We start from the raw sequence: 12,321 nt of genomic DNA, 5'->3' as shown, positions 1-12,321 counted from the left end.
CTTGATTGGACTCCACCGGAGACGGTCAAGCAAGTCCGAAGCTTCCTTGGCTTAGCGAGCTATTGCCGCCGCTTAGTCGAGAATTTCTCCAAGGTTGCTAAACCTCTAACTGAACTCCTCAAGAAAGATAAAAAGTTCGAGTGGACCCCACAGTGCGAGTTCAGCTTTCAGGAACTGAAAAGACGCCTACCATCTGCTCCCGTATTGGTACCACCAGATTTCTCCAAGGACTTTATTATCTATTGCGACACCTCGCGACAAGGACTGGGTTGCATACTCATGCAAGATCGTCAGGTAATTGCCTATGCTTCACGGCAATTACACCCACATGAGGAAAATTATCCCACACATGATCTAGAGCTTGCAGTTGTGGTCCATGCACTCAAAACTTGGCGACATTACCTTCTCGGTAATCGTTGCGAGATCTTCACCGATCACCAAAGTTTGAAGTATATCTTCACCCAACCGGATTTGAATCTCAGGCAAAGATGTTGGGTCGAGTTGATCTCGGATTATGACCTAGGAATAACTTACACCCCGGGCAAAGCCAATGTCATGGCTGATGCGCTAAGTCGTAAATCTTATTGTAACAACCTGATGTTACAACAGAGTCAACCACTTCTCCACGAGGAATTTCATAAGCTTAATCTTCACATTGTTCCTCAAGGATTCCTATCCACCCTGGTGGCGAAACCTACCCTTACGGATCAGATCATCAAGGCACAGAAGGTAGATCCGGGAATCTCCCGTATCAAGAGAAACATTAAGAAAGGAGTCGTAAATTGTTTCTCCGTTGATGATCAAGGTGTCGTATACTTTGGAAACCGCTTAGTGGTTCCCAAGGCACGAAACCTGAGGCGCCTGATCCTTAAGGAAGCTCATGAATCCCCTCTCACCATTCATCCCGGTAGTACTAAAATGTATCAAGACCTACGCCAGAGGTTTTGGTGGACTAGGATGAAGAGAAAAATTGCTCAATACATTGCTAGTTGCGATGTCTGTCGTCATGTTAAAGCAGAGCATCAATGGCCTGCTGGCACCCTTCAACCTTTGGCTATTCCTGAGTGGAAATGGGATAAAATCAGTATGGATTTCATTACTGGGTTTCCCAGGACCAAGAGAGGGAATAATGCTATCTTCGTCCTGATCGATTGTCTTTCCAAAGTAGCCCATTTCCTACTTGTTCATGAGAGTGTCACCGATATCCAGCTAGCTGACCTATACATCTCCCGAATAGTGTCTCTTCATGGTGTCCCATTGGAAATTAACTCAGACCGTGGGAGTCTCTTCACCTCTCGATTTTGGGAAAGTTTCCAAAATGCTATGGGAACTCATCTCTCTTTTAGCACCGCCTTCCACCCTCAATCCAGTGGTCAAGTAGAGCGAGTAAATCAAATTCTGGAAGATATGCTCCGAGCTTCTGTCATCTCCTTCGGAATGGATTGGGAGAAATGCCTTCCATTCGCGGAGTTTTCTTATAACAATATTTATCAAGCTAGCTTGGGCAAAGCTCCTTCCGAAGTTCTCTATGGACGAAAATGTCGAACGCCTCTTAACTGGTCAGAAACCGGGGAAAGACAACTCTTTGGCCCGGATATGATTCAGGAAGCAGAAGAGCAGGTTCGCGTTATTCATGAGAAATTGAAAACAGCCCAATCTCGTCAAAAAAGCCAATATGATCGTAAACATAAGCTCATGACTTATGAAGTCGGCGAGAAGGCTTACCTTCGGGTTACTCCGTTAAAGGGAACCCATCGTTTCGGTATCAAAGGCAAATTGGCTCCTTGTTACATTGGACCCTTTCGCATTCTTGCCAAACGAGGAGAAGTTGCCTACCAATTGGAACTACCTCCACATCTTTCCAGAGTTCACGATGTCTTCCACGTTTCTCAACTCAGGCGTTGCTTCGCGGATCCTATCCGTGGAGTGGACCACGAAACTCTTAATCTACAAGATAACCTCTCATATAGGGAATATCCCGTTCGTATCCTTGATCAAGCCGAGCATACCACTCGACGCCATAACATCAAGTTTCTCAAGGTTCAATGGTCACACCATTCCGAGAAAGAAGCTACTTGGGAAAGGGAGGATCGTCTTCGACTTGAATACCCCTCCTTCTTCCCGACAAGTCCTGAATCTCGGGACGCGATTCTTTTGAGTGGGGGTGAGTTGTCACATCCCTACTTTCCTGTTATGCATTAGGGTTGGTTGAACTTGTGCATCATGTTTAAATTTCTTTTAAACTTGAAATGGGGGCTAATCAACCCCAACACCCCCCCCCCTGAAAATGCTAAATTCCAACAATTGGAATTTCAATGAACCCAAAATGCCCTTCATAAAAGCCAACCATTTTTGGTTCTGGTTTAAACCTCTGCCAAAAATGCTTCTACATTTTATGGGGCCATTCTGGATTTTTGAACCAAGTCGTAAGTATTTGAATTTGGGCATTTTAAATCTTATAAATATTTTAAAGTGCTCAAATAATCTTGGAAGCATTTTTAGGCAGTTGAGAATATTCTCAAATGTGCCTCTGAATATTTCCAGAGTTTTTGGAAATGAAATAGTATTTATTCTATTTCAAAACATAGTACAGAAAATAAATAAAAGAGAAACAGAAAACAGTGCAGAGCACTTACCTGAACCCACCTGGCCGGCCCACCTAGCAACCCAGCCCACCTGTTGTGCCAGCGAGCTGCTTGCTCTCGCCAGCACAAGCAGGCAGGTGCTCGACGGCGAGCACAACATGCTTGCCACGCAGCTGCCCGTCGCCCAGCCACTCCCCTCGTCAACCTGTCGCCCTGGGATGAACCCTCTCTCTCTCCCCGAGCTCCCAGACACACTCGCTCTCTCTCTGGTTCCCTCTCTCGCCCTCCCCGATGTCGCCCGAGACGTCACCGTCACCGCCGCTCGCCGCAGCCGCGTCCAACGCCGTCCCCGCGCCTTCTCACCGTGTCCAGACGGTTCCCCGTCGTCGACTACGTCGACCAGCCGAGTTGCACGACGCCGGAGCCCCTGCATCATCCCCGCCACCATCGTCTTCAACCTTCGTCCGGCGTCGATCGTCGTTGTCGATCCGCCACGCCCGAGCTTCCCCGAGCACACAGACCCTCCCTGTGGCTTCCCTGTGAGCTGCAGAACCTCCCCGTGCTTTTTGTTTCGCCCTTAGAACACCGTAGACGCCGCGCCTCTTGTGCCTGAACATGCTGCCGCCTGACCACGTCGTCGGCGATGCTCCGGTGACCATTTGGTCACGGGCTTGTGCCCGTCACACTCTCCGTGCGGCGTAGATGCTGTAGGTGCTTTCGCCGCATCGCCTAGGCCACCGCAGCCACGAGCACGAGCACACCCGAGCCTCGGCCTCCGCCGAGCTCGTCGCTGGCGATGCTCCGGCCACTCCCCGGCCAAACCACCACTGTGGTTGGATGCGGCCAAATCCCGCAGCGCGCCGCCACGTCTGGCCTCGCCGGCGGCTAAACACCGGCAGGCTTTGACCGCTGACTGGCGAGGTTGACCCCCCTGACACGGGTTGACCTCCCCCTCTCTCTCACTGACATGCGGGCCCTGCCCGACTAATTAGTCTGGTTAGTGCTAATTAACTAGGTTAGTTTAGTTAGTAATCACTGACTAGTGGGCCATGCCCAATTAATTAGGACTAACTAGCTTAGTTAGTACACAGAGACACTGACAGATGGGGCCCACCAGTCAGGTTTGACCTGGGCTGGCGCCTTTGACTCGCTGACGTCACAGTGATGCAGTGCTGACGCAGTTATTTAATTTCTGGATTTATTTTTATATAGGAAATTCCAAAAAATAGCCAAAACTTCTAAAAATCATAGAAAATCAACCATAGCTCCAAATCCAACAAATTATATATGAAAAATGATCAGAAAAATTCAATCTATCCATCGGTAATGGTTTCATGCATGACAAAACACTTTAACCTTGCTGTTTAGGTGAAACAAGCTAATACACTTATTATGCATAAGAACTTAAGCTTCCATTTGAATCTTTGATTCAATTGGACCCATTTCAACTTGTTTCACATTGCATTAGGAAGGACACATCATTTTTCCATGTCATAGCATGCATCATATTGTTACATATTGCCATGTGTTGATTATCTTATGTGGTGTCCTCGTGGTAGGTTCTGCCTCCGAGGATATCTCCGAGTATCCAACTGAAGGGCAGTACCCTACTACTACTCCATCGGGCAAGCAGCCCCATTGATCATATCGATACAATCCCTTGTTCTCGCCTCTGCTCCCATTTACTACATTAAGACAACAATGTTTCAAACTGCTGTGTGCTGCGGTAGTTGAACCCTTATCCTCTGCATGACCTGTCATTGCCACAGTAACTAGATGAAACCCACTAGCATGTGTAGGAGTTGATTGAGCCATGTATGTGTTTCCTACCTTGCTATGCCTGCTATGCTTAGAGTTGTGTCAGGCCTGGTTCATTTTGGTGATGGGCTAGAGTGAAATGATTATGTCGGTAATGTGGGGAATGTGTTGAACATGATTTGGTAAAGGTATCGATGAGAGGCCATGTAGGAATACATGGTGGGTTGTTTCATTGAGGCCGTCCCTAAGAACTGAGATCTGTATGTGTGATTTAAGAATCAGCTACTACCATACATTGGGCCCGAAACCGATGGACCCTCTCGGCTTCTTAATCACCCTAGTACTCTGTCCAGGAGTTGCAATTAGTTTCTGGTGTTTGTAGGTTATGTGTTGGCGGTCGTGCTTAGCGCTGACCCTAGGGGTGGGCTATGTTGCGGTAGATACACCATGGCCGGGTATGCGGGGCGCCCGTTTGGCGTCTCGGGACCCTGTTCACATCGTTCGGGGCCGTATGTGGAAACCTCGGCCGGACTCCCTGCGGATGGAACCTGGATAGGTGATAAACCTGGACTAGAGACTTGAGTGTTTAGGTAGGCCGTGGCCGACACCCTCGTTGGGCTTCCGCTTGAAGGTTGCCGAGTACATGTCGTGTAAACGACGGTAAGTGGTGAGAGCGTGTATGAAGAAGTACACCCCTGCAGGGTTAACATCATCTATTCGAATAGCCGCGTCCGCGGTAAAGGACTACTTGGTTGCCTATACAGTTCATAGAAAAGTTAATGGATACTACTAAAAGACTCAAGATAAGTGTGAGTACCGAGGATGGCCCTCTTGTAGGATGACGAGGGAGGATCCCCGGTGGACTATTGTGTTGGTGATTAGTGGACTTGTGTGCGAAAACTATTTTACTAGTGGTGTCTCGTAGGATAGCTTGGCCAAGAGTCAAAGCTGGCGTGCTGCAATAACTCCACCACCTTCTTGAGAATGAGCATGTATAGTAGGTTCTGTTGTAAGACTTGCTGAGTACCTTTGTACTCATGTTTGCTTTAATTACTGTTTTCAGACGACAACACCGCCCCCTCCGATGGGTTTTATGTAGACCTCGACATCGATGAGTGACTTGCCACCCAGGTGGTGATCCTGGCCATGGAGGGGCCTATGTAGATAGACAGGCTTCGAGAAGCCTTCTTTCTTTCTAGTGTCTGTACTCAGACTATTTTCTTCCGCATGTGCTTGTATACTTGTATGACTTGAGTGTCGGGTCATGTGACCCCTACCTGTATGAACATGTTATGTATGGCTCTCTGGAGCCTTTAAATAAAGTACTTGAGTTGTAGAGTTTTGTTGTGATGCCATGTTGTATTTGCACATATCGAGCATATTGTGTGTATGATTGAAATGCTTGGTATGTGTTGGATCCGACAATCTAGTTATTTATCCTTGGCAGCCTCTCTTATGGGGAAATGTAGTCTAGTGCTCCTTGAGCCATAGTAGTCCGCTATAGCCCGGTTCACCGGAGTCCTGCTAGCCCAGCACTACTGCTCAGGACACTTGACTGGCCGGCATGTGTTTCACTTCGTTCCTATGTCTGTCCCTTCGGGGAAATGCCACGCGGTGACTTCCGGAGTCCTGCCTAGCCTGCTACAGCCCGGGTTCCCCGGAGTCTTGTTAGCCCAGTGCTACAGCCCGGATTCACATGCTGATGACCGACATGCTCGATGTGATTCATGTGTTCATGTCTCCATAGGTCTGTGCCGCTTTGGGTTCACGACTAGCCATGTTGGCCCGGGTTCTCTGTCATATGGATGCTAGCAACACTATCATATACGTGAGCCAAAAGGCGCAAATGGTCCCGGGCCATGGTAAGGCGACACCCGTTGGGGATACCGTGCGTGAGGCCGCAATGTGATATGAGGTGTTACCGGCTAGATCGATGTGGCTTGGAATCGGGGTCCTGATAGGCGTAGCCAGTGTCGCCGCCCACGCATGTAGGTCTCCTCTTCTCATGCTCATACAAGTGGTAGAAGAGCTCACCTTATAAAGGCCTACTAGCAAAATTCCAACATCGACCAGGCCGTCCATGAAACGGGAGTGGATGTAGGGGATGTTGCGCCAGTTGAATATATGAGCAAGTTACTACGAGATTTAATCCGAATAAGCACAAAATAAATCATGACGGCTATAACAGAGATGAAACTAATAATGTGGACTAGCATAGTAGTAGGATACAGAGTAGAAACATGAATTCTACCACGATTTCGAACAGGAAGGACAGAAACACATACGGTGCAACGGGAGCAGCACCGTTGGCGTTGAGGTTGTCGCCCATGTCCAAACACCACGTAGACACAGTCTTTGAGCACGGTTCGTAGTCGTTCCACGCTCGGGCATTGTAGTTTGTAACTATTTTAGATTAGAATATACTACTCCTCCAGTGCTAGTAGTAGAGCAGAGTCCTACTCTACTACTCTACTCAAGCAAGTTAGGGCATAGCACTGCAGGGAGTACCAGTACTGTGATCACTCAAGCAAGTTGTCTGGCATCGACATGACCCTATGCTGCTGGTATGTGTCTCGTAAGTCAAGCGGTGTGTTGTAGTCATCATCACCTGTCCACTTCCCGCAGCACATATTCGCTTCTCCATCTTTGTCCGCACATAATCTCGTCCAATGTTCCATCCCCTCTAAGGCGCCTCCCCCCTCGTCCGAAACCCAAGCACTAACAATGGCAGAGCCGAGCAGCATCCACTAAAAGAGTGGCTGGAATTCCCTCCCCACAGAGGTAATCAAGCTCATTGTTTCGTGTGTGGACAATCTCAGTACCATGCCGCTCGCCACGTGCTCGTCGGGGCTGTACCATTTACTCAAAGCCCTCAGGTCGGAGCTTTTTAAGCCAGCTCCTTGCTTGCTGATGCCGCCTGATCTTCAGAAACGGCATGTCACGCAGCATAACGATCATAGGGTGGCGAGCATCAACCCCCTTGACTGCGATCTGATCCCCGTTAGCCTCAACTACATTAACGGTATGTACTGGGTCGGCATGAACACGTCTTGGATGGTGCTCGTCGACGGTCGCGGCAGCTGGATGCTCGTGGAGGTCTACACCCGGCGATTGATCCCCCTTCCTTCGATTAACACTGCACTGCTTTGGCACCGCGGCCCAGAATACTCGAAATCTTACAGTAGCCAACATGATACCAAGTTTGATTTGCTCAAGGTTGTAATCTGCCAAGTGCCCACAAGATCTGCGAATTATAAAGACTTCAGGCTAATTGCATTCTTCAACCGCGGTCTCGCCTATCTGACAGGTCACTGCGGTAAGTGGATAAATCTGCACGTCCATCGCAGGATCATACATCCTCCATGGTTCTCTGATGCAATTGAACACAAGGGCTTCATTTACGATGTCGACTCCTTCTATGGTTGGACGTATTGCTGGCCTACTCCAGTCATCGCTACAAATGGCTATTACAGCAGTATGTTACTTTCCTATGATATCATGATGGCTTGCTTATATTACTGTCAACATTTGCTGAAAAAATATTCATGCTCATAACATGCTGTTCTTAAGATTAACTAAACTAAGAGCCCTTTTTTATTTGACTCCAACTTGATATGATGTTGTAGGCCGCCTGGTGTCCCTACCCTTCCTAATCCCAGAACCTTTCAAAGAAAAGCGGCATGGCAGTTGCAGGTGGTTCTTGGCTCGATCAGACGACGGTGAAAGATTGATGATCGTTCGCACATACCGGACGTGTTGTTTCGCGGAATACAATCACAGTCACTGCAAGGTCTTTGAGCAAGATCCCAGCTTCTCTAGGCCTTTAGGAATTTTTGACTGGAGGCTGGTAAGTAGCCTTGGTACACGCTCTTTGTTTGTCGGACTGAATTATCCGATTAACCAGGAGATAACCGACGGCAAGGATCATGATGGTAGCGTGGTTTCGTTCACCAGGCAAAATTGTGTGTACACAGCATACCATGCGTCTCTGCATGCACCATACCCTGATATGTGCCGCCACGCTCTGCAGCCCAAAGTAGGAGAGAGGGTCGCAAGTATCAGACTTCGACCTGCTGGCTGGAGTTTCCCCCGTTAGGCACCCATCTGATTCAAGCCGTCAGCCAATCTCCACAGCTTAATAAATAGTAATGTCTAACTGAGCCAGTTAGTTAGATGCGTACACTTGGTGTAGTAGGAACTTTATTTAGTTTGATGCATACACTTGTTCTTTTTTGGTAGCCCTTTTGTAATGACGGCTGATGTTTGGTTTGGAAGAGAGAGCTGCGTTTTCACTCTTCTGGCCTGCTTACTGCTTCTGTTGTACCCCCAACCCTGGTTGCTGCTGCTGTTGTTTTCAATGTACAATCAGTAGTATATTTCGTCTTTGGTTGAATAAATGTGTTGTTAGAACGACAAACACAATGTTTTGGAAGTAGTTGCACAGTTCTATCCTTTAGTGCCCCATACCGTACGTAGCGCATACTATTTATCGTACAGAACACATTTTTTTGAAACTCGGAACACATTTTCCACTTGTTGATAACATGCAGCCCACTGATGAAGGCCCAATAGAGAATCCCATAATTAACTGGAAGGGAGGCTCTCACATGAATCCGGCCCAGGTACATGCTCATGGTCCCCTAAACATAAATAAGTAAATAAATAAAGCTAAATGCTCATGCACCAGTTCTTTGGGAAAATAGCTAGCCCAGTATTTCTTTCTGAAGAATACCCAAGCTAGGCCTATTTGTTTTCTCTGAATTACTGGGCAGCAAATCTTTCAAGACGAGGAGGGATGCATTACGAGCTGGCTTAAGAGTATGGTCAATGTCTGTTAAAAATAATATCAAAAGGGGTTGAAAATTCCAAAAAAATTATGGCAAATGGGATATAAGTTTCTTTTTTTGTTTTTGTTCTTCACTGATATCTTATACTTATTTCATTGGATTTAACATAACATAGTACTAATTTATTTTTAAATTTGTTTTAGTATGGCTATTAATTTTTGGATTAAGAATATTTCGTTCCCCAGCAAAAATTTGTGAATTTTCAAAATTTCCCACATATTTAGTTAAATTTTTGACCCTGGTACTGACCAGAAAATGGCCAGCAATTCTAAAAATGGAAAACGGGCTGCAATAAATTCCATATGAATTAGAAAATGAGTAAAAAATATAAAAATAATAGCAAATGGGATGTACACGCCATGGATTTTGAGGATGACTTGTTTACGAAAGGCTTTGTCAGTGAACACACGATTCTAGCAGCAGTTAGTGTTGGATGTCCATCCAACGGCCGACGTGCTTCTTTAATCTCTGATCTTCCTGCTCCAGCCGCCTAAACTAGCGCCGGCGGGACTGCCTGCTCCCTCGTCTTGTGGCCCGCTGTGATGCCACGCAGGCTTCCCCGGCCCACCCTACTCCCTCCGCTGGCCTGGCCGCACGCAATCAACTGCCTCCTTATTACGCGAAAAAATGATTCCTTCCACTGACATCTGGGGCGCACCGGTTGGGCAGCTAACCTGTGGGCCTACTAAGTTGACGCGTACGCATGGCTTGTCAACTTAGTCAACAAACGATTCTAGCAGCAGTAACCGTTGGATTTGAATCGAACGGTCCTGCTGCTTCTTCAATCGCTGCTCTTCTTGCATCAGCCGCCCAAACCAGCGCCGGGGAGACCGCCTGCTCCTGCATACAGTGGCCGGCTATGCTGCCGATGAGGCCTCATCGCCCCCTACTACTCCCACCGCTAGCCAGGCCCTGCGGCGACGGCAGCCTCACACTGCAGCCGAACCAGTGAACCCTCGTACTCCTCTCCGTGTGGGCATCCACTGCCGCGTCTACGCTGGCTCCGCGTCGTCCCCTTCCTAGGCCTCACCATCGTCCATCGCCTTGGTGCTCTCGGTGTGGCATGGTCAACGTGGTCAACGACATTCCATCAGAAGAGTACTGTACGTGGAGAGGCTGACAACTGGGTCCATGGTCACAACCTAGTTTTTTTGTGATTTTCCAAGTAAGTCGCTTTGTCAGGCCTGTTGGGCTGCAAATCTTTCAAGACAAGGAGGAGAGCTTTCATTCGGCTCGCCGAGAAAATGGCCCATCAGTAATGATAAACAGGATGTACATTTTTTAAACACATCAAACCGGCAATTAGTTTCAAATATCTTTTTTTTCATTTCGAGATTTGAAATTACATTAATTTTTATGCATGGAGAATTTATTGGATTTTATATTGATATACATTTATTTTTAAAATCAGTTTGAATTTGAGTCAAAATTTCGGGATTAAAAACAGTTCGGACCGCACCGAAATATGCAAAATTTCGTATAATTTTTTAACCGTGGCCACAATATGGGCTGTAATGCTAACAAAAATAGTATGGGCTCTAAAAAAACCTTAATAATTAGCAAATGGGTTGTAAATTATTAGAAATAATGGCAGATGGGTTGTATGTTGTTTCCCAAGATTTGAGGCTTTCCTAAAAAAAGGTTGACGCACAAGCAGTGACTGTTGGATGGTCATCCAATGGCCGTCGTGCTTCTTCAATCTCTGCTCTTCCTGCTCCAGCCGCTCAAACAGGCGTAGGCGGGACTGTCTGCTCCCTCCTCAACGCGGCCGGCTCTGCTTCCGCGCAGGCCTCACCGCCCCACTGTACTCCCATCGCTGGCCTAGCCATCCCTCTACTCACCCACACCTGCTGTTATTCTCCGGCGGCGGCGAGGCCTCGTACAGTCGAAACGTTCGCCCCGCTGTCAGCTCAGACTCACCGGAAGTGCCTCCTTATTACGCACAAAAAAATGAATACTCCCCCGGCTAGCTGGGACCCACCTTGGTGGGAGGCTGACTTGTGGGCCTACTAAGTTGACGGGGACGGAGGGCTTTGTCAACTTAGTCAATATGAACGATTCTAGCTCCAGTGACCGTACGATGTCCATCCAACAGCCGTAGTGCTTCTTCAACCTCTGGTCTTCCTGCTCCAGCCGCCCAAAGCAGCGCCGGTCGTGCTGCCTGCTCCTGCCTCCCGTGGCCGACTGTGCTGCCGCAGAGGCCTCACCGCCCCTACTATTCCCACCGCTGGCCAGGCCCTGCGGTGATGGCAGCCTCACACCGCAGTCGAACGAGTGAACCCTCATACTCCTCTCCGCGTGGGCATCCACTGCCGCGTCTTCACCGGCTCCGCGTCGTCCCCTTCCTAGGCCTCACCGTCGTCCACCGCCCTGGTGCTCTCGGCGCGGCGTGGTCAACGTGGTCAAGGAACGACTTCCATCGGACGTGGATTGTACGTGGAGAGGCTGACAGCTGGGTCCACGGCGGCAGCAAGGAAGTGCCTCTTATTACGCGAAAAATAATGATTCCTCCACCTAATAGCAGGGACCCACCAGACAGGCCACCATATTTCGCGAAAAAAACGTTTCCCCCCTGAGTGCTAGGACCCACCAGCTACACCTTCGCACGCAAGGAAGTGCGTCCAGGCAACAAAAAAAACGATTCGCCCCCCTGACTGCTGGGACCCACCAGCTACATCTTCGCAGGCAAGGAAGTGCGTGACAGTCGGGACCCACCTGGTCTAAGCGTACGTAGCGTTGTCATTCTGGTCACGAACGTGTACGTACATATATACTGATGGATGTAGAGGCGCGCACGTGTCGTAGTAGAGGCGGCCAGGGTGCAAGAAAGAAAATACGGCCACGTATGTGTACATATGGGCGGGGTCTCGAACGCCTACTCGCGCATACGTACGGCGAGGGCTCGTGTACATGGTTGGGTCGGAATGGAGAAACAGCGTCGTCGTCGTGTTCATGGGTCGGAACGGAATGCGTGGTCGTGTACATGGGGGGGGGGTTTGGACGGAAGAGGCGATGGAAACGAGGCCTGGCGTACCGCACAACGGAGGAAACGGACCTCCTACGGTCGAAACGGGGGTCCTGTTGATCGGGAGGGGTGTGGCGTACCGCAAAATGGAGGAAACGGACCTCCT

Source organism: Triticum aestivum, chromosome 3A (genome assembly GCF_018294505.1).
Source record: "Triticum aestivum cultivar Chinese Spring chromosome 3A, IWGSC CS RefSeq v2.1, whole genome shotgun sequence".
In the NCBI taxonomy this organism is placed as follows: domain Eukaryota; kingdom Viridiplantae; phylum Streptophyta; class Magnoliopsida; order Poales; family Poaceae; genus Triticum; species Triticum aestivum.
The sequence above is the reverse complement of the archived record's forward strand: the minus strand, read 5'-3'. Positions refer to the sequence as shown.